This window comes from Limulus polyphemus, unplaced genomic scaffold, assembly GCF_000517525.1.
Source record: "Limulus polyphemus unplaced genomic scaffold, Limulus_polyphemus-2.1.2 Scaffold66, whole genome shotgun sequence".
NCBI lineage: Eukaryota > Metazoa > Arthropoda > Merostomata > Xiphosura > Limulidae > Limulus > Limulus polyphemus.
In genome coordinates this window covers 655,550-680,487 of record NW_013665676.1, presented here as the reverse complement: position 1 = coordinate 680,487, position 24,938 = coordinate 655,550, and the positions used below count along the sequence as shown (strand labels likewise).

Genomic DNA, 24,938 nt, shown 5'->3' with positions numbered 1-24,938 from the left:
ACCACCTGGCCATGCCGGGCCATATGTATACAAACAAAACAAGTTATACTGTATATCAACATCATACACGGACAGCAAACTTTTAAAATATTTCTTCTTACATGAAGTTTATTTTGATGTCTCGTTTCTTGCGGGGAGTTCTTTGTATAAGCACTTGTATTATAGACATGTAGAGAAATTTACACTTAGAGAGAGAGAAATTGCTTAAATGAAGCAGAGAAATAAATGAACCATGCAGATATGTTGTTAGACTATACATAGATAGACAGACAGCTGAGCTAGGTAAGAGAATGAGTGAAAATCTAACAAATATTTTAAAATAGCGTAGTAGGTTAGACAGCTCTGTGGAAGTGGAAAATGGCCAGATTTTACTCTTTCATAATTAGAATAAAAAATTAGTTTAATTCATTTTATTAATGTTTTCAAGGTTTCATACAAATGTTCTGTATTCACTTGAAGTCTTCACTTTAATAACCGCATCCAACAATGGTTACATATTATCGTGGTTATTCGAGAAAATTAAAATCATCTTACCAGGAAATTGTCTATTCCTAGGGGAAGGGCCTAAACTCAAGCGAAGGGATGACACTGTGGTTTATACAGACTAGTATAACTAGAGAGATTATATCCCCTGGTCTGACCACAAGTGCAACACCAATGTCATCTCCTTCCGTATTTGTCTGTATTTATGCATGATGATGTTAGGAAAAGATGTAAGTTCAAAAATAAATTAGGGACAAAAACTCGAAAGCGCTCGGGTTATAGGATTTCATACTTTTGTTCAGTTAAGAAACATTTTCTCCTTCCTGCTCATGCAGCCAGGGAACATCAGAGTTTGAAACTTGGAAACCAGCCATTTTCTAGTGTTTGGAATGAGTATCAAAACAACCACACCTTTTTGTTTGAATGAATATTTCTGTTATTTCATGTTGTACATAAAGGCAACTAGTCAACACCACCCATCGCCAACTCTTGAACAAGCTTTATCAATTAGTAGTGGGATTGATCGTCACATTCTGACATTCCGCGGCTCAAAGGGTGATCATGTTTGACTGAGGATTTCGATCCCGCGACCTGCGATTTGAGAGGATAACCATTAAGCAATGCCAGACCCTCAAGAGGAGAGAGAGTGTATTTTACAACAATGTTTCCTTACCTTCGATGTTTTTTTTTTATTTCAAATAACCATGTCAAAAACAAATAGTGTCATACACCAACAACGACAATGGTACCACTTACATGTGAGGATACATTGGATTTCATAGACGTTGTATCTCCGCCGCCAAATGGCTCTTATTTGACAGTTACTTTTCCTACTAGGGCATATCCTTCAGTCATTTCTGTAGAGTTCGCAAACTAGTTTTATATTTTAATTCTACATTTATATATGACTTTGTTAGTTGAAACTAAATATCCACATATCGTGTTTGTTAAGTTGAACTCTAAAAATCCGTGTTGGATTTCTTTTATTAAGGAATCTAAACATTTCGACTGAAGTAGAAATGTTCTGATAGGATATTGAAACATAGTAGAAAATTTAGAGTATTTGAGTTTTCCATTTACCGAAGTTACCATTTCGAAGTAGTTTTATAAGTACAACGTTAGAACAGCGCTGTATTAAAAAAGGCAAATGTTTAAATGAAGTCATGAGGTTTGACACTTGGTCTGGAAAATTTACTAGATGAATTGTTAAAAATTACACAATCAGTTTCACAAATTTTTAGTTTTCTTCAAATTGTTTTATTTTGATGCTATACTGTAACATTTTACTTTTTTCGAGAAAATTCCAAACAGTGACTAAAGCTTCTAAGAAAACAATGGAAGATAAAAAGAAATATTGCTTTGTAATGTTTCGAATAATAATTGTATTTTTATGATGTTATGGAGGTGCATGTTTTTCTTTCCTTTTTCCTTTTCAACAATTTTCTTAGGGCTGTTTTGAAATTCGTTAAAGTTTATTGCTTTGTATGTTAGGGAATAAAAAAGGTGTTCTAAGTTCTGTGCCATGGTATGATTCTACAAACAACTTTCTTTACTATACTATTCTAAGACGCAGGTAGAACAATTCCAGCATCAGGTAGAGAATATAAGAGAAAATATATGACCTGGCTAGCTTAGAGTGCGTTCTCGTAAATTCTACGTCGAAAGTTAGAAGTGCAAAAGAAAGAACATAGTTAGAAGAGACAGAGAAATCCTTGTTGAACCGTGACCTTCACATAACTGCTTCCTAGTAAGTGACTTTGACAAGGGATAACGCGATGAAAGTCAGAGAAAACTATGTTATATGTCTTGTCAAGGTTTCCAGTTCTTCGCCTGAACTTGCTTCAAGTTTATGTTAGAATATAAAGATAAAGATAGGATATACTATATGTCACACTGTTATTATGAATTAGTTTTCATCCATATAGGTTCTCGAACACGAAAAGTATTTTCAGAAAAGCAAAGAATTTGGGATGCTGTTGACAATGTATACAATAATAAATTTTCAGTACAATTTAACTTAACTAATTAGAATTTTTAAATGTATTGATAATAAGCAAAATACACTTGCTTTAATTTTCAAATTGTTGATATTGTCAAAGACACCTATGTTTTAATTCTATTATTGAGAAATTAGTTTAACAATACAATTAAATTATAAGTTTTGTAACTGTCGTAGCAGATATTAATAATTATTTACGCAGCTATTTATAATTATATATCTTAAGTTATGCAGAGATGTTTAGAAAATGTGTGGTATTAAGGTACACTGATGTACAGTTAAAAATAAAGTATCTACAAAACTTATCTTTTTGGAAATGTTATGCAGATTATTGAAATGAAAAAGGAATAGCACAGAAAATAAATAACATAAGTGAACAAGTAAAACAATATCTTTTCTTAAAATAATGTTTATGTCTTTACTAACTGGCTGGTTTCTTACGCGTTATAACTCAAACTGCCTAATGTGGCAAAAAGGAGGCTTTCCATTAGAGTCTGCACAAGACAAGAACCCAAGACGAAACAATCATGTCCACACAGGACAACGATAGAAGAAAAAATAAAGAAAGATCTTACATTCACGTCAGATAAGGGTCGTTGTGTGGTATCCCACAATCCTTAAGTTACCTACGTCAACGATTATTCCAAATAAGATATAGAAGAAAGACCTTCCTCAACTCATATCAACTTGTTAAGTAACCGTGTCACCCCTTTAGATAGGGCTACTCCATCCAAGGGAGTAGATTCAGACACAAGGTCAAACTAGTTCACGCTTCCGCTAAATAGCTGTTGCTGTATACAGCCTTTACATAGTGCATGCTTGCGATCTTTCTACATCTGGTTATACTGATGCCATTAGTCACATACATAACATCTACACGAAAACGTAAAAACATTACCTGAATATACCGTACAACTAACTATTCTACTTATGGAAAGGTAAAATTGACAGTTGTTCCATATGTCATAAATGTTCGCATGGGAACGGAAAAGTGACCAAATATAAAAAACTTTGGTTTGTTGTTAAGCACAATTCTACATAATGATCTATCTGTGCTCTATCCACCACTGGTATTGAAATCAAAATGTTAAAGTTGTAAGCACGCAGGCTTACTGCTGAGCCACGTGGGGGGGGGGGGGGGGATCAATATCAAAAATTAATATTTATCATTATGATACAAAAAACGCTTAGAAGTTTTTATAGATGCAGTAAAGTAGCTTCAACGAACTGCGGACAATTAACAACAATCAATATAAACATTTCAGTGCAAATAAAAGTTTTTGATATGAAACTGAAACATAGTATCAAATTTAGTATTTGCCATTTCTTATTTATAGGAGTTACAGCTTCGAAGTAGTTTTATAAATACAACTCTAGAATAAGATACAATACGTGTGTTAAATATATAAAAAAAATATTTAAATGAACTCATGAAGTTTGACAAGTGGTTTAGTAAATTGTATACTTCCTTCAACTTTAACTTGTATATTTAAATTGTGAGCTAGTTTATGTGACATTTGAACAATAAAAAGTCAGTACTCTTGAAGTAATGACTCCAAAACTAGAACCAGCAAGCTTTTTCAGTTGTCATCAGGACATGATCCGCTGCGTGTTATATTTCTACAAACAATATTTCTTCCCTTAGTTAAGTGGCACAGCGGTATGTCTGCGAACTTACAACCCTAGAAACCGGGTTTCGATACTCGTGGTGGGTAGAGCACAGATAGCTCATTGTGTAGCTTTGTGCTTAACTTCAAACAAACAAACAATCCTTTAGTTAAAAATAACGATTCAAAAACTCTATATAGAAAGTTGAAGAAAAATGACCTAATGAAAAGAAACTATATAAATAAGAAAACGGGAAGATGTGGGAGAAAACCCTGCGAAGTAATAATGGGAGGAAAATAAAATAATCCTTAGAAAAAAAGAGAGAGTGAGAATTGATAAAGGGAGAAACATATAAACAATGTAAAAAACTTACACAACATTACGATGAAAAAGAAATACAAGAAAAGAAATAAGTATAACAGAGTGAAGAATAATGTGTGAGAAAAAACAATATATAAACAAACAGTGTATTAAAATAAGCATGAAAAAATAAAGTAAGGAAAGGCATAGGTGTGGGAAAAGTTTAAGTTATTAGAAAATGAGTATAGTATGAACTACATCACGAAGATGGAAAGAAACATGAACACGTCGTGCCTGATGGAAATGGCAGGAGTCTCGAATGCTATCAGTCAAAGTCCACCTCTCTCGATTTGTGCTTCTTGGAAATAATATCACGCTGCCGTTTCTCCGACTTCTGTGTCTGTCACGGCATCAGGCTGCTGCTTTTGATGGGAAGACAAAAAAAAAAAGCCATAAATCAGGAAGGATGAAACTTATCTTTTATCTTTTGTAGTTCCTAGCCAATCTTAGATTTTATTTATACCTTTGCTGTACCACAGAATGCCTCCTTTGTCGCAGTTTCCCCTCATTTCAAGAATGCATTAAATCATTTGTCTTCTACTTTTAATATACTAAATCAAATTACTCCAAGCCTTCACTATAAATTTGGATCAATACGTATGATATTCTTGTCTCCGTCAATTTGCATTAATTTATTTTGAGTTTCAATTTCATTTTGCGCAATCCCCCCCACAAATATGGATTACATTATTTCAAGCCATAACACAATATAATTTCATCAAAAGAATTAAGTATGAAGGTACTAAATAATTTGAGAAGGTATTGTTCAAGAATATTTGCCTGAAATAATATTTCTTGCGTTTTTAAGTTCTACATTTAGGATTGAAGAAATTAACTGCCTTATGGAGTCGTATGGATATACATCATTAGAAAACTATTTCATTTTAATACAGCTAAGTATAGTAAATTAAGATAATATTACATTGAAGCCAAAAATTCATTGAACTAAAAAAACAAACGATATTCTGTAAGTTTTAACAGTTTCTTGCAAGAAATCTTCTTGGTCGGTGAGAAGGTCGACCAAGAAAATGTGTATGTCACAGATTATAACAATATATAGCTTCTTGAATATCGAATTTTATGTTTATTGTCGAGTTTAATGTAATTAAAACTTTAATGTTTTCTACTCAGCATTAAATAAACATGGTTATTGATTCTAAGAGTTGTAAGTGTGCCTATTGGGCGATAGGTCAAACTCACTGTTTAACACTAGCATCGACAGTTTTTCTGAATGATAGTAAAAGCTGATTCAAATAAAATACTCATAATAAAATAATATTTGATGCTAACAATTAAAAAAATGAGAAAAATATTCTGTTGTTAATTTTTTTCCCAAAATCTAATCTGTAAATTCCCTAAGTAAAATTTATAATAATTACAATTTACTTAATTGATCTGGATAACGCCATAATAGTCGTTGTTTATGAAAACCGATAGTATAAATAACGCCTATATCACTACCATATCTATCTTATCCTACCCGACCTGATGAGTTTTGGTGTCTTGCGAAAGGCTTCGTCAACACTGGATATGACAGATGTAGTGTGTACGTCATATTATACCATATTATTTGCTTTCACTTATAAGTTCTCAGAATTAGTGGAGGCTTTGACATTTCATTTGTTTTTACGCTTAGCATAATCGCAAAGTTAATAAGATTCGTTTAGAAAATACGACAAATGGCAACTTAAGGACACTAAATAGGATTTATTTTTGTTTCTTATATTAAAGAAATATCCGGATTATTTTTTTTCCTGACTTGACAATTTTCTCTTTCTTTTTTCCATAGGTCGATTATTATTGCTGGGATTATAATAATGTCTTTTTGGCTTGCAACTTTCACATGACTATATAAAAACTTTCTATATTCTTATCTTATAACTCAACATACGCATAATTCCTTCAACTGCAGTTTATACATTTAAAATGTGAACTTCAGTCACCAACTAGTTTATGTAACATTCGAATGAACAATGAAAAAGTAACTCAGAACTCTTGAGGTTAATCTAGAAGCAGCTGACGTGGTAACGTTGTTTTTCTGCTTCCACAACTTGAGTATCATCTGATAACTTGGAAACGTATTTCTTTAATATAAAACATGCTGTCGGGAAAGGTTTAATACACTCCCCTTTTAATAAGATTTATCTTCAGCATAAGTATTTAGCAGTCAGTTAGACCTACTAATGTTTGTTGATGACCAAGTAAAGATTTAAGATATCAGGTTCTACTGCTTGGAAAGTTAAACATATTGGGTCTTTGACATATTAAAAAGTACAAACGTACATTACATACACCATAGAAATAAATCACAATGAATAAAATGTGTGTGAAATATACATATATATATATATAAATCATACAATTATATTACTATTTTCAACTTTCAGTAATACGGTATTTATCTAGAATGAACAATTTCTATATATATATATTACGAAACATTATCTTGAACTTAGATATATAATAGCAAATCACATTGTTTCTTCGGCACAAAATGCTTTAAAAAACCCAAACAACAAGCCACATACATACATACACGTGAACGTATGCATGTGTATGCGCGTTTCTTTACGCATATAAAAATGCCAGGATATACTTGTTTGTTTGAATTTATGCACAAAGCTACACAATGGGCTATCTGTGCTCTGCCCACCACGGGTATCGAAACCCAGTTTCTAGCGTTGTAAGTCCGCAGACATACCGCTGTGCTACTGGGGGGGGGGGGCAGGATACACTACAATTCTACAAAAATCGCGATTTCGGAGTGGTTCAGTGATACATGATATTATTGTAATTTGTAACTATCATTAATTGCATCTAAAGCGTGCTATCGCTATTAAGTACGAACTAATTTTCAGACATTCCCTTATGCTTACAACCTGTAAATCATTTCTAGGTATATATATTTAAAATAAGACAAAATCTAATGATGTGGAATCGATACATTTTTAACTAAACATTACCTATGCTCAACAAAAAGTTATGGAAATTTTACGACAGGCTCTTGATCAAGATTTAGAAGAAGAAAAAGGTAGACTTACGTTTATAGTCGTAATAAAAAGTTCGACAGTTAAAGATGTGGACATCAGAACTTGCCTGTACTGTGATAAGACTGAGCCGCTTGTTTTTATAACTTATAATAAGTAGCTTCTCTTAAGGATTATAGAATTTTGACAGTGATTTAGAGAACAGGTCAGGACTGCATGCTGATATATAGCGTTGTAAACTGTAGAAAGTTCTAGAAATGTGATCTGGCCGAAGAGCTATCGCCCTTTCTTTTTCATTTTTCAGTTCCCTTGAGCTCCAGCAAGTTTCAGAAACTAAATATGTAAGATAGGCAATGATAAAATCAGTAGAAAAGTCACGTGTTTCACTTTATAGTAAAGTTGTGTTTTTTTATTCATGCCTCTTTAATCGGTTTTGTTTTTCAGTAAATTATTTCTAAGTTCATATGCTGAGGTTTCACTGCCGGCATTGATATTGGATTTAGAAAAAATATGGTAATAAACGACTTTTTGATAAATATAAAAACGATTAAATCGACAGCTTTTAGTCTATGTTTAGCTGAAGTTTGCTTCCAATAAGTAATTTCTATTCCTTCTTTAAAGCACCGCCAGGTTGTCGCAGACAAAGGCACACCAAGTCAAGAGTATATGTACTAAAGGAAATCGTCAACAACTTTTTTCAGTCAAGTTGTTATTCATATACAACAGTTTGATGCTGTTGCTAGAGAACAAAATTTCTTTCTGTCAAGCTGTTGTTCCTCTATTACAGTTTGATGCTGTTGCTAGAGAACAAAATGTCTTTCTGTCAAGCTGTTGTTCCTCTACTACAGTTTGATATTGTTACTATGGAACAAAATGTCTTTCTGTCAAGCTGTTGTTCCACTATTACAGTTTGATATTGTTACTAGGGAACAAAATGTCTTTCTGTCAAGCTGTTGTTCCTCTACTACAGTTTGATATTGTTACTAGAGAATAAAATGTCTTTCTGTCAAGTTGTTGTTCATCTACTACAGTTTGATATTGTTACTAAAAATAAGTACTCCGTGACCTTAAAGACAATTAAACCTAGTTTTAAAGGTAACTTTAGTACCAGGAACTAAATATATTGTTTGTTATGAGTAATTTATAACTTATGCAAAAATGGAATCCAACATAAATTTTCTTATGTTGCATGCAAAGAATAGAGGCTTGAAGCTTTATAAACATGTACCACACGTACATGAAGTTTGACATGGTGGAAGAATGAAAAGTAGAAAATGAAAGTCTCAATAAATGTCGAAGATGTAGAGATAATATTCATAAGTAACCAGCTCCTTTCCCACCTAAGAATTGAATATTTAATTACTCCTTGCCAATCACTCATCTTTCTAAAGAAGAAAGATAAAGGAAACCTAGCTATTCAGATCTTTTTTTTGGGGGGGGGGGAATAATATAGAAAAACTAATATCGTAAGCCTAGTATGAGGCCTAGAAAAGCCACTCACATTGAAGTACATTTACGATATCCTAAACATCTGCGTTATTTCAAGAAGAGGATAAAGGATTATGGAAATGTTGTTAATGGTGTATTAAAAGTGTATCGTGTAATATTCATCCTTTCTGACAGTAGACAAAAGGGAATGACACAATTCATCCTAGTGTCATAATGTAGAATCGTGAGCATTATTATAAACACTAGACCTTATAAAATGGCACTAAATAAAATATTAAAGATTATGTAACAATTGAACGTGCCAGAAGTTTCGGCTTTGTAACGATTAAGTATTAGCAAGATGGACGACCTTAAACTTACGGTATATAAGTTTATAACAGCACCGAAACCCTAGAGATAATTAAAACAGTCTCTCTTTAAAAATGTTTGTTTGTTTGTTTTTTGAATTATGCACAAAGCTACACAAGGGCTATCTGTGCTCTGCCCACCACGAGTATCGAAACCCGGTTTCTAGCGTTGTAAGTCCGCAGACACACCGCTGTGCCACTGGGGGGCCTTTAAAAATGAAGAAGTGTGAAAGATTTCAGAGTGAAATGTTAACATTCATCCAGCAATACAGGTCTATGGGAAATTTTAAATGATATTTGGAAAAAAGTGCTAGGTATTAGTTAAATGTTCAATTTGGTTTCTTTTTCAACCATTTGAGAAAATTGTATCATACAGGAGTTTGTAATTAAATATAAAAGATTAATTGCATTCTTTCAGATGATTACGTTGTGTTCGCTTCTTATGATGGTAACTGATAAGGAAGAAGGAAATTACAATCTGTTTATGAAGAACTACGTTCAAAGAAACTGGGTTGGTTAAAGATTGTAGGTACCAAGGGTTAATCGCATTTTATAGTAACGATATTTCCAGGTCCCATGCTGTCACTAGAACAACTTCCTTTATCATCGATCGTGCCCAGTATGATGCCCATGATGACGCACTATTACTGGACAGCGCATTTTCATTGTAACAAACTTCTGCGAATGACAGTGATGTTAGTCTTAGACCACCCATCTTGATAAACTTCCTAGAGACGCTTCTCTGTACGAGGATGCCATCTTTCTTGATGATGCTTAAACAGACCAATTGGAAGTGCATCGGAAGACTTGTCAGGTACTTGGTTAAACAAGCAATTCTGGTTTATTCGGCCATAATTTTCATGAAAGCAGCTGCTGAATTCAGTATATAACTGAAAGCTTGTACATGACCTGTGAGCCTTGACTTTGAACATTTGACTATAATCCGGTTAAAGGTGTCAGGAAATGCCTCCATCTTCATCGTAATAGTTTTGGGGTTGAAAGGTTCTCTTAAGAAACCATAGCTTGCTCTTTCTGACTAAGGACATTTCCCAAGATTGACTTAGAGTGTGATTTCAGTGTCCATTACTTAATAAATGCTATGTTGTGCGAGTTGTTCCACTTACATTTTGAAGGAATTGAAGGCTTCATTTTTTAAAAGTGGTGTCCTTTGACTCTTCGCCATTAAACAATCTCACTTTGGTAATTTCAAGATATTAACCTTGTATATACGCATGTTTATAATAATAAGTAGAAGCTTTGGTAATTTCAAGATATTAACCCTGTATATACGCATGTTTATAATAATAAGTAGAAGCTTTGGTAATTTCAAGATATTAACCCTGTATATACGCATGTTTATAATAATCAAGTAGAAGCTTTGGTAATTTCAAGATATTAACCCTGTATATACGCATATTTATAATAATAAGTAGAAGCTTTGGTAATTTCAAGATATTAGCCCTGTATATACGCATATTTATAATAATAAGTAGAAGCTTTGGTAATTTCAAGATTTTCATTGTATCAATTGTGAATGAAATAAAAGAGGCAAATCTATTTTCTGACATTTTTGTCCCTGAAAAAGTCTGTGACACTCAATAAAGGATATAGTTCGAGGATATGAGGGGGGATGCAAGTTGCTGATCGTAATAAATAGCAGTGACGTCGTACCTATAGGCCAGGGATGGACACGCTTCACTCACCTCAAATCCTGTCCGTACTCTGATAAACATTTGATTAAATACCTTCGAAATAATTGTCATTATTGAAAACCAACGAATTAAAAGTAACATCGGAAATTTAATAATAGAAAAGTAAAAGTCACCCCTTTGCATATTATTTGTATGATTATTATTATTAACCTATCACTGATAACAAACGTTCCTTGCTTTCTGACTGTTCCCCCATAAAACACCCACACACAAAACAAACAAATTTAGCTGTACGATCCCCCCTGATAAATAATACTATTACTACAAGAGCTACAGTTTTATTAAGGCTTTGGATTGGGATAAGGCATCGGTGTCGTGGTTGAAAATACAGCAAAAAGCAATAACTTGGTTATAAGCTAGCTTTTTATGAAGAGTTTCAAAATTCTGAGCACAGAAAGACGATTAATGATGACGAGAAACCCACTTGAAGTAAAAATGTATAGCAGGTCTTTGTTAACCTGAAGATGATGTAAGAAAGTCGAAACATTCTTCTTGTACTCTATTTGAATTAAAGTTTTTAATACCCATACCAACCGTCTCTGCTTTACAGAAAGACGATGTTGAGGAGGAAGAGGATGCTGTGAACAATACTTACATACCAAGGAACGCATTTATTTCATGGAGAAGTATAATATATAGAAGGAGGAAACCTAATGAGGTTTCTCGAGCCTGCGCACTTCGTTTGTACACGAGAAGATAGGTTACTTTTATTTAATATTTAATGAAAAATAAAGTTGGTGTGAAAAACTGAGGTGAAATGTTTCTGCAGAAATAGAGATGTGAATAGAAATGTATGATCGTTTGATAGGTTGATTATTTTCTTCATCATAGGAAATACCTTGTTTTCACACAACATAGGAAATACCTTGTTTTCACACAGCATAGGAAATACCTTGTATTCACACAACATAGGAAATACATTGCTTTCACACAACATAGGAAATACCTTGTTTTCACACAACATAGGAAATACATTGCTTTCACACACCATAGGAAATATTGTTTTCACACAATATAGGAAATACCTTGTTTTCACACAACATAGGAATTACATTGCTTTCACACAACATAGGAAATACCTTGCTTTCACACAATATAGGGAATACCTTGTTTTACACAACATAGGAAATACCTTGTTTTCACACAATATAGGAAATACCTTGTTTTCACACAACATAGGAAATACATTGCTTTCACACAACATAGGATATACCTTGTTTTACACAACATAGGAAATACATTGCTTTCACACAATATAGGAAATACTTTGTTTTCACACAACATAGGAAATACCTTGTTTTCACGCAATATAGGAAATACCTTGTTTTCACACAACAGAGGAAATACATTGGTTTCACACAATATAGGAAATATCATGTTTTCACACAACATAGGAAATTCCTTGTTTTCACACTTATAATAATATATCATTTCTTACATCGTACCTTTTTTTCGTTGTATCATTCAAAGTTGAAACCTGGCAACTCAAGATGCCCGCTAAAGAAACTTAATATAACCACAGCTCGTAAGATTATTAATATTATTATTTTTCACAAATATTGTTTCACCTTAGCTGGATTTGAGTGGCGTTTCGGGAATGAAGAAGTAAAAACTTGTTTTTACCTGCTTTCAAATATTATAAACAAAAAGTCTTGCTTATATTCAGTGCATTCCTCATCAGAAGTCTTGCGCCCCGCGTGCAGCCCTTCGGTTTCTTTGAAATGCGCAGCTCGAAGACCTATCACCTCTATTATAAGAAAATAGACTAGTCCAACAACTGTGGAGAAACTGACATTGTATCGTGGCAGCATCATTCAGCCCTAGAGCTGTGTGCCAATAGGGAACGCTCTTCAGGTGCGGCACGCTTCTTAAGAAACATCTTACAACACGACATGGGACTGACTTAAGACCTGCCTCGAACTGTGCAGAAAGGACAAAACAAACATGAAAAAGTCTGTCTGGTGAGGCAACTGTTATACCGTTAGGACAAGAGCACTGTGTACAAATAGCTATTAAAAGTAACTAATTGGTAAGTTTGTATTCCATGTAAGTCAAACCAAACACACTAGAAACAACTGGAACCTGTGTCAAGATACTGCATTATAAGCCTCGCTATGTTCAAGAAATAGACAGTTTATGTGGTCATCTGCAATGTTACTGGTCAGTTCCTCAACTGAAATTTACATTCGGACACAACAGTGACAATATCAGATACCTGTTAATCAAGATAAAAGGTAAGTCTTGATAAGCTTGATGTGAAACTTTTCGAGAAAAAAATAGTTTTCTATATTTTATGAAGAAAACTTATTCATTATAGTATTTTACACACAATAGGCGCCCACAGGAATATTTCCAGCGTGCGTGTATGGGGGGGGGGCAAAACATGTATATAGGGGATAAGTGTAAGTCAACAGACTAAAAGAATATGTGTGCTTATACCCGAAAAACAAAATTCACAGTTTTAATGAAAAGTTTTAAAAATAATTAGTTTAACAACTACGATGTTAAGCTTACATCATAAAACCTGTAATTTTTTTGTGAAATGTAAGAGGTCAAATGCCCCCTCTTGCCACTTCCCGCGGGCGCCCATGTTTTATAATATATATATATATATATATTTGTGCGAAAAACAATTTGTATTGTACAACTTAAGCCTAATAAAATATCAAAAACATAGATGTTACGTATCTACATACAGAATAAAGGAAATTAATAAAGAACAGGACTTAATGATTAATCTGAAAAGTTAAACGCATCTTTTGTTGGATCGGACATCATTACGAAGCGGTTCGCGACTGCTGATAAATTCTACACATGTTTTAAGTGAAACGATGCTGTGTAAATTGTAGAAGCACGAATTCATTATTATTAATAGATGTAATATTCACAAACAAAATAAATCGAACTAAAAGATGGAACATAATCATGCTTGTTCAACCTTTAAGCGATATGAGTACTAAATTAACAATAACAAACAAATAAGTAACTTATCATTAATTAGGGTTAGATAATCGTTTTGGAGATTAACTACGACAATGAGTTAGTGTAATTTACTTACAATGAACGTGAACGTTTCTAGTCAGAACAGTCGTCCGGGAAAGGGGTTTAGAGAGTTCTTCTGCTAACAGAATAGACAAAGCATTGACTATTTCTATAGATTCTTTTACCACAAACGTCCTTTGTTGCTAAAATCATAACGCGCTAACAAATTGTAATTAACATTTAAAAGGCTATTAAAATGATAAATATGCATATAACTAAAGCCAGGTGCATAAGTTACAAATGTTTATATAAGTACCAATATGGAATATTGTAGAAATTTTAGATCTTAAAACTATAATATGTTTTTTCATTTAGTTCAAACAGTGTTACAAAAAAAATAGTTTGTTTCGGATATTCGCAGAAAATTACACAAGACCTATCTGCGCTAGACATCCATAATTCTTACCTGATAGCTTAGAGTAAAGGCAGCTAGTCAATAACATTTACCACCGCCAATTCTTGGCCCTATCTGTAGAGTAGTGGGATTTGACTGTTACTTATAAAACACCCATGGCAGCAAAGTGCACAATGTTTTGAGGCAACATTGACCCTTAGAGTCACAGTCCGGCAAACTAACCACTAGGCCATACCCTGCCCAAAGATGTTTGTAAGCAAATGCTTATCGATAATTTGTTAATTTAGTTAGAATATTTTCTTTGTTATATTAAAAACTAGTTACCTTAATACGCACGTGAGAAATTTAACGAAAGACCTGCGTGCTTTTTTTTTTTTGGATATAAATGAGAAGCCTTCTCCTCCCCACCCCCCAATACTTAGAACTTTTTTGAATCAGTAAGCCTTTAAACAAATTCATTTTTCAATCTAAAAAAAAAAATAAATGAATAGATTTAACGTTCAATAAACATTTGTAAAAAGAAAAGAGTAAAATATTTGTATCTACCATTTTCTTGAGTGAGCGACATGGCCAACGATTATTGTTTTATTGCTTTAATCTGATAGATAAATATGCTACATAAATGTAAAAGTAGAATACAACAATAAAAGCGTAAAAGCAAGCGACAATTTGTTAACATCGAAAGTAGTTATTTACGTGCAATAATTTGGCTTTTAAAAATTACGTTTATAATCACGGAGGCGTAACAATAGGAAACAATTAAGTGAAAAGCTGGTGCTACGAAAACGAAAATATTTTTTGAATTTTGAGTTAAAACTCTTTATGGTGATCTAATTTAAACGCTAAACCAATACTAATTCCTGATGAACTCCAAACGACAGTTAATATACTAAATTTCTTACACGTGTGTATCTCTATGCAGGTAATGGTTTATTTCGTACGTAAAAACGTTGTCTAATTTGTTATACGGAATTCTCTGGAAATTTCGCAAAATTTACTTAAGGAAAATAAGGTACTTGTGAGGTTTCGATGACGTATTGCTTAGCGCCACATGATATTATGAACAGAAATAGTTAAGTAACAGTCATTGGAGTTTTCACCGAAACGATCCATTACAAAAGTAAACATAACGATGTTAAATACGTGGACGACTTGGAGTCTAACAAGATTATACTAAGCTTCACGTTTTGAAAAGCAATTGATATGTTGGTTTTAAACCCTCTCTATCAAAGTCTTTGACGTTGTCAACTTACAAGAGAGTTCAGTTTTTTTCTTCTGTTATTGATCACGCACTGCAGCTCATGGAGTTTACAGAGCAAGTTATTTCTGTATTGACAGTTTTGACAAATGTCACGTAAAATAAAAAACATTGTACATAATGCTAACGTATAGAATAACTAAAAACTGCAGGGTTTTGATAAAACTTCCTTGATATTATTGAAGTTGATTGTTGTACAATAATGTTATTGCTACATTATGTTTGTATCTCATTACAAACAATAATCATTGTTATGATATCTGCATCATACGAATACGTTCACACAACATGAGTAAGTATGTGATTGTTATACTTATCAGCAATAATCATTATAATTTGAGCAACACTCGAGTAAGTTCACATAAAGTTTGTAAGTCAGAATGCGAGTGTCATATTTACAAACAACAATCACCTGAGTGAGCTGATACAAAACAAGAAAGTCAGTGTGATTGTTATACTTACGAACGACAATAATTGTTATGATATGTGCATCACTCAAGTAAGTTCACACAATGTTAGTAAGTGAGAATGTGATTCTTATACTTACAAACAACAATCGCTTGAGTGAGCTGATACAAAACTAGAAAGTCAGTGTGATTATTATACTTACAAACAAAATTATTATATGAGCAATGCTCGAATAAGCTTACACATAAAATATCAAAGCGTGGTTGTTATAGTTATAAACAGGGACGTGGGGATCTGTTTGATTTTTTTTCTGGTGTTTTAAAACGTGGCTGTTTAATCCTTGCATTTTTCTGTAGCTTTACAACAACTGCAAAAGTTTTATCATAGGGTTCTAGGTAATTAATTTATGTCATTCAGACATATCACGCGAAGACTAGAACACGTCGTGAACGCATGATGATCAGAATCCAATAAAAAAGGTGTCTAGACTCATTAAGAAAAAATTATATCTAAAGATGTTAGTTAGTTTAGCTAAGGCGTGAAGGAAAGCCCAGTTGCTCCACAGGAACCAGACATTTATTACAGCTTTTAAAGGAAGTATAAATATAAGATACAGTAAAGAATGTTTAACAATGCATTATTGCAGATGAACGTATGTATTAATAATGACGTTTCTTAGCAACGTCATCTCTCAGCGATGTGAATTTAACAAACACTTGAGCTTGGTAACTTGTGAATCATACGTTAGATGATTGTGCCATATAACAAGAACTTTCATGTATTAGCATAAATATCAGAGGTCAGGGTAAGGTTAAAAGGCAACGACTGTCATACTACATAATTTCTTCACATAAGTGTGATAAAGTCTTAACCTTTAGTAATGATCGTGTGAAACTCGATAGGATATGTCTAGTACTTGTATGCTATTCTTATACGATATGAAAAATTCTTAATACATGTCTCATAACGTGTGATAAGCCTTATTTTAAACAAAGGTTATGCTACCGTTGATTCTTATGTGGACTGCAAATGCCTGGAACCTAGTGATAAACGGCGTTACAAGTGAAGCCTCACAGAGATCAAAATATTCCCAACCGCGAAAGCGAGACAGATCCAATGAACATCTCTCTAAAAGTGGCCAAAAAGCTGCTCATACTTTAACTCCAGTTCGGCGGAGTCATTGCTACATTATCAACTTTCTACATTTATTCGTTTGAGAATTAGTCCTTAAATGACCAGGGATTTGAAAAGAAAATTAATGGTCCATGAATAAGATTTGGATCTTCACTACAACAACAACAGTTTTCTGACGTAATACTGGACTCCCATGGGATAGGTTTGTTTTCGTGTATGGGTTAGTTTAATGACTTATTTCAGTTTATAAGTATCACGAGGACACGTTTCTTACTACGGATTTCCAACATGTGAATGATTCATGATTATGCGATATCATCCAACGTTAGCGCTGTATAAGTAAATAATCCTGCTTTACACCTATGGCTTTCTGTCCAGCTACTATCCAGCAAAATCTTTACATGCCTCGCTGCGTGTATAAGTGGGTGTGTAGGTCCAAACATTTCATAAAATGTCTGACGCCGCGACTCGATAATACAAACATCATATTACGAGTCCGCTCTAGATTTTGACCCAAAAGTTAGTCAACCGCAATTGATACACTATTTTGTGTATTCCCTTGGAGATAACGATCTGAAAAGCTCGTTCTGCGGCTCCCTCACAACACTTCCACCCGCTGAGCTTTAAAACTTGTTTAATGGCACGAACGCTTGAGAGATGACTCTCTATGAACATCAGTGAAAGAAACTGAACCAATTGTTTTTGTTGTTCAACCTTCCATTTAAAGATCTGAGAGCGACTTCTTAAAAAAAAATTCTCTCTGGTAGTGCTTAAGTGTCCAATCATTAGCATACTCCCCTCCCCCACAGTGGCTCAGCGGTAAGAACCTGAAGGCTTATAACATTAAAATCCGGGTTTCGATACATGTGGTAGGTACAGCTCAGATGACTCATTGTGTAGTTTGTGATTAACTTCAAACAAACACTAACATACCTAATTCTGAATACCAGTGAAAATGGCTAATCAGATTTTGATGCTTGTTCTACACTGTTTTCTGCGTAACAAGAGCAAAACATTTTTGTTATGAGGTGACACGAAACCTATTAGTTATATTTTTATACCCATGAGCCTCCATTATGTAATGTGTATTGTAAATCATGTAACGATTGCTGTTTATTGGTGCTGGATTGATGTTCGTCTTCACAAAAATGGTGACTAATAAACAAAATACAACTTTTATACTTTTTGGTTTGCTTATTGCATTTAACTCCATTTCAAGATGAAAATGATTTAATTGAAAACTGTTAATGTATTTTTAGGCTTCCTAATTTAGCTTACATGTGATTTTTATGGAAACACAATAAGTTGAGTAAACTCTTATATATTTGAAAAAAATCATAAGTTTGAATAAAGCGACTGCGTCATTTTATTTAAATATTACAGTTTTGTTTATGAACTTTTCCATGTAATTAACTTTAAGTTTTCTGTTTGTACATGCGTGTTTATAAACTTGCCATTGGATGTGCTTGATTAAAAATAAGTGACTTATTAAACCCTTAAGTATCAGAGATGTTTGCTAAGGATTGAATAAGACGCTGTATTGTACTTAAAAACTTTTTTGAAAAACATGGCTTTGGATCGTAAACGTGTTTTTGAATCATACGAAACTGAAGTCACAAGTAACATGTTAAGGCTTGAGCTATTTTTTATTTGAAGAAAATATAGCTTAAAGGTAATAGAAACACATTAATAACCGAAATGGGCAGATTTTGTTAAATATAATTGGCACATTTCAAGTAGTTATGACAATACCTTACATTTGTGGTCTACATCTAGTTCATTCTGTTGTTAGGACAATACCTTACATCTGTGGTCTACATCAAGTTCATTATGTAGTTAGAACAATACCTTACATCTGTGATCTACATCTAGTTCATTCTGTTGTTAGGACAATACCTTACATCTGTGATCTACATCAAGAGCATTATGAAGTTAGAACAATACCTTACATCTGTGATCTACATCTAGTTCATTCTGTTGTTAGGACAATACCTTACATTTGTGGTCTACGTCAAGTTCATTATACAGTTAGGACAATACCTTACATCTGTGGTCTACATCAAGACCATTATGTAGTTAGGACAATACCTTACATCTGTGGTCTACATCAAGTTCATTATGTAATTAGGACAATACCTTACATCTGTGGTCTACATCAAGTTCATTATGCAGTTAGGACAATACCTTATTACAATACCAGGTTAATATCAGTTAAGTGAAACGAAGAACAGTGATCTCGGATAACACAAACCTGCGATGGTTTTATTGTTTTGAAATTTTTACATGTTCTACTATAATTCCTGTACGCTGAATCCGAAAATGTTATCAATTTTTCTCCATCAGGTACAGAATTTTCACAAAACGTCATAACGCAGTACATAAAAGACCACAACACGTAGTTTTGAGACTAAAAGACGTAGATTTCACACATAAAAAATCGGAATGAATGAGGATGCATATTCGTTTGACATCAACGTTCTTCCCTTTTCTCCAATTTTGTTTGTATTTTTGTTAACAAACATAATAAAAAATGTTCATTGTGGTAAACGAAATAATAATTTGATCTAAGTAAGAGTTTTTTTCTTCTTCCCGATTTGTACAAAAAAAAAAAAAAATACCTTACGTGTTAGAAAAAAAAAGAATATTATTTTCGAAATCTGAGTAGCTGGATTATGGAAAATCCGTCATTAAAACCAAAACAACTTTTATTAAGTTTAACTTGGGGACTGTGTAATCAGTACTATAACGTGCTTCATACAAGTTCGACGGAATTGCTAAGAAGAGCTGTTAACAAATCTAGCTGAACACATATTTAACTCGTGGTCTATCTATTCTAACAAAAACGCACAGACATATAAAAGGCTTTGCTTGAGCTTAAAAAAGGCTACTTTTCTTTCGTTAAAGTAAAGAGGATAATATCTTGGGTTCATATTTTGTTTGCTTCATCGTATTCTTCTCGTATTCTGACCACCTACTGAACTGTTGTATATTTGTTTTTTAATAAAACTGAACGTAATGCTTAACTTAAACAGCTTAACAAAAGGGGTTCCATATACGAAAGCGTTGTCAAGCAACGTATACAATTCTTAATTGTGACTTCATTGGAAATATCTAAATATAACACTGCAACTCTAAATCTCCCGGTTATTGAAAGCATGTGATAAAAATACAAGCTTGGCAGCTTTTAGATCACGTGTTCATAAAACAGGAATATTTCCAGGTGCCAGCACGAGACTGGTTGTCCACATTGTATTGCCATCTGCCAAAGTCTCTGTTGCATGCGTACTCGTACAACTTCATGATTTTAGTCGAGTTTCATGATATAACGATATGGATAGACGGCAAACAAAATATTCTGATATACATATCTCAGTCCCTCAAGTGGTACTTGCTGCTCAAGCATATCTTTTCAACAGATACCACATGGTCTTTGTCTGTGGTAACTGATTATTGACTACAGATCAATATGTGTATATGAGCAACTGTTGAAAGTGTGAAGGTCATAAAATCTGACCAGAATATGCGTATAATATTAATCAGATTATTGCTATGATATACAAGCGTCAAAACACGAAACATTAAAAGATCTAAATATGAACATCGCGGAGAAAAATAATTGAATTACACTTAGTCTGATTGAAATATTGATTACCATTGTGTAGATCATTTCCCATTCTTAAACAATCAACATGGTGTGATTAGTAATGATATTCAAGGATTCTGGCGAAGATTTTGTCCTGATTTCGTAGAGCTTTTTTATTCCAGGTATAAAATTATCCTGACTTTATATTCAACCCCAAAGTCCACCTTTTTTTTTTTCAGTAATATCTCGGTGTATATGTAAGGACGAAGGAAGCTTGACGTTAGACTTGTTTCCATTTGCTAATGCGGTATTTCATGCTCGCGTTGCTTTACATCAAGTCATTTCTCTTTTCGCCATTTGTCATACGTTGAATCGTAATTTATATTCCCGCCTCCGGAAAGATTAGTTATAAGGAGAGTGGGTTGAAATTTTCGCTATATTACGTACATATCCGAATGCCGTAGGTATCCATTACATATGTATGACGAAGTTCAAAGCTTCCATCAGTAGCTCCATGAAAAGGTTATATAATTTATTTAGAACTCGTAATTACTTTCAAAGAATGATAGTTACATGTTGAGGTTACTACGTACTTTTGTTCGCTAATAATGATATTTTTAGTGTCAGTCAAATCTGTTGTTTAACTGTTTTATCTGTAGTAACTGCAACCGTTGCTAAAGTTTTTAAGTTAACACCTCTGTTAAGAGGGTAAGTCCAATGGTGACTCCAGCGCTTGGATTTGTCGGAATATACAACTTATTTCTTCGTGTTTGTTTCAACATTTTTATCTTGTATTTATCAAGTAATATGATAAGATTGGCATGTTTAACTACACGTGTGTGTGATTGTGTAATGGGTGTTAAAAATATTGAATTATCCTGAAGTTATTTGTTTTTTAACTTGACATATAAGTGGGTCTGTAATCTAGTTTAGCATAATTAGGTAGTCAATGTTATTGAGAATTGCATATAAAATGCCTCCATTGAAAAAAAACAACCCTTGAGATGAAAGTTTAAAGCATTTGAAATTTGAGATGTAACATTGTAAATAAAACGTACCATTACTTATGTTAGAACAAAATGTGAGATGTAACATTGTAAAAAAAACATAACACTATGTTACAACTTAACATTTGGCGACATTCGCTAAATTTGCTTGGAATCATTGATTTTATCTTTCATAAGCGTCTTTATATGTAGGCATTATCATAAAATGTCTTTTTTTTCATCCATTAGCAAAATACCCACCCCCCATCCGCAGTGGCTAAGCGGTAACTTTGAATGCTTATAAAGTTAAAAACCAGATTTTGATACCTGTGGTGGGTACAGCACAGATACCCATTGTTTAACTTTGTGCTTATCAACAAACAAACAAACGATTACCAAAAACTATGAGCATGAACTAAAAAATATTATAGTTGCATAAAGGAGGAAAGTTTGTCTTTGCTGGATTTCAATAAAATGTTGACAATTAAGACAAGTGAGATACAAAAATGGAAGAAATAATGCTCAAATGATTCGAAATTTAAGATTAATAAAATACAAAAAAGGGAAGAAATAATCGTCATATGAGTCGACATTTAAGATGAACAAAAAACAAACAAGGGAAGAAACAATACTCATATGAGTCGACATTTAAAATTAATAAAAAAGGGAAGAAATAATGCTCATATGAGTCGACATTTATGATGAATAAAAAAGGGGAAGAAATAATGTTAATATGAGTCGACATTTAAGATGAATAAAATACAAAAAGGGAAGAAATAATGCTCATATCAGTCAACATTTAAGATGAATAAAAATCAAAAAGGGAAGAAATAATGCTCATATGAGTCGACATTTATGATGAATAAAAAAGGGGAAGAAATAATGCTTATATGAGTCGACATTTAAGATGAATAAAGACCAAAAAAGGGAATAAATAATCCTCATATGTGTTGACACTTAAGATGAATAAAATACCAAAAAAGGAAGAAACAATGCTTATACGTGTCGACACTTAACATGACTAAAATACAAGAATAGGGGAGAAACAATGCTTATACGTGTCGACACTTAACATGACTAAAATACAAGAATAGGGGAGAAACAATGCTTATACGTGTCGACACTTAACATGACTAAAATACAAGAATAGGGACGAAACAATGCTTATACGTATCGACACTTAACATGACTAAAATACAAGAATAGGGACGAAACAATGCTTATACGTATCGACACTTAACATGACTAAAATACAAGAATAGGGAAAAAATAATGCTCATATGAACTAGGCTATATTTTTGTTCACAGTGACCTTCAAAACTAACTATAAGAATTTGGTTTAAAAAGTTTTTTTTGTGAAATTTTCTTTAGTTTCTCTTTAATTACTAATAGCAATAAATTGAGGAACTTTTGTACAAGATTTTTTTAACTTTTCAGCTTGTTTTATACCGTTCTTTTCTCAGTAGGGTCCACGTACTGTATCACATTAAGTAATTTTATGTATTGCCCATCACAACATTCAGTGTAAAAAACAAGTAAACTCGTTGAGTGAAATATATAGGGAATGGTAGCAGTAATTATTGCGAGTAACTGCAATATTGATGGTACTTTTTTTTTACTTTTTGTGTGTGTGATTCGTATGTTACAGAGGACGCTGTGATCAACAAAGTCATGAATTGGACTTTACGAGCAATTCGATGCGTAAACAACTTTTTAACTTGTATTTAAAAAAAGAAATCCGATGATATGGATCCGATCTGTAATTCTAGGTTAATAATACTTTGTCGGTTTGTTTGAAAACAGGACTTGCATACATGTAGCTTGAGTTTTTCCTGTACTAACAATATTTAAATAGGTTGTATAATGTAATGAATGTTCAATTACAACATCTAGAAATCTGTTAACTCAAATAATGCTTCATAACGTTCAGTTCTTTGTCTTAGCACATCAAATGATCACACAAGTATCTGTTTTTGATACATGAGATGGGTTTCAGGTTTAATAAGCGCTAATGGTGAAAGACCTCTAGGTTCCCACGATATAGGAACGGCAGAGGCGGAGGGTTAAAAATATTATCACGTTTTTCTGAGAAAAATGTGCCATTTGACCATTAGGCTGGATTATGTTTCGGGATGATTACAGGGGATTTAACCTAACATTGCGAAGCTAATTATAAAAGTAAATTTTTTTTATGGAAATTTCGAGAGGTGAACAGTAGTTGCGCATTTGCGGTTATTAGCACGAATGTTTATTGAGTAATTGCTGGTTTTAGGAAATTACTCGTTATCTGTCGGTTGGAAGAAACGGAAAAAATATTTTGGTCATTTAAATAAATAATATAAATTAAATGAAATTTAAGCTTTATTAATATTATTATCGCACAAATGACTGTTCGTTAAATTACTTCTAATACGATTTATTTATATTTATGAATATCATGGTTTAACCAAAAAGTCACGATTGTAATTGGTAATTGTTTCATCTTTATAAATTTTGCATTGAGATAGCTGAAGATTACCTTATTTTGAGTATAAGAGACAGTGTTCTATGGGTTTAGATTAGAAATCCAGATGATAGAATGATGATCGAGGTTGGATAAATGTTGGGCAACAGGAAGACTTTTTTCTAGATTTATGGTTGTTGAATCTTCACTAAGAGTTACGTTCTGGTATGTAAATATCACCCAGTTCTATATAGCAAGCACCCTGAGTTATAGCAGACTGTAAAAGAAGAGCGAAGGGTGTGAGATGGTATTTGTTGGAAATCACCGTCTAGGCTAGATAACGGCTACTCTTCTACTGTCAACAAATAAACCTCTAATGAATATGAAATAAAACACTACTGAATACGGTTCTAACACAATGTGTTAATATAAAAACTCATTCAGTAAAATTAAGTAAACTATGCTAGTGGTCTTGGAAAAATTGTATTTCAAACAGAGGGAGACACTCGGTTTTAACGACATTCGCATATTATAATATTAAGGATATATATATATATACCTATATGTTTCTCTCTCTCTCTGTGTGTATACATATATATATGTTTCTGTGTATATATATATATATATATATATGTTTCTGTGTGTGTTTGTATATATATATATATTTCTGTGTCTGCGTATATATATATATATATATATACATATATTTATGTGTCTGTGTGTATATATATATTTATTTATGTGTGTTTCTGTGTATATATATATATATATATATATGTTTCTG

At 32.9% G+C, this 24,938-nt stretch overlaps 1 protein-coding gene across 1 annotated transcript in view; it reads left to right on the top strand.

The window, feature by feature from the left end:
- The first annotated feature begins 12,789 nt into the window (after positions 1-12,789).
- Positions 12,790-24,938, top strand: part of LOC106465109 — a 189,962-nt gene continuing 177,813 nt past the window's right edge. The window contains exon 1 of the mRNA XM_022393422.1: positions 12,790-13,179. The gene's annotated coding sequence lies outside the window, so the exon portion shown is untranslated. The remainder of the gene's footprint in view (positions 13,180-24,938) is intronic.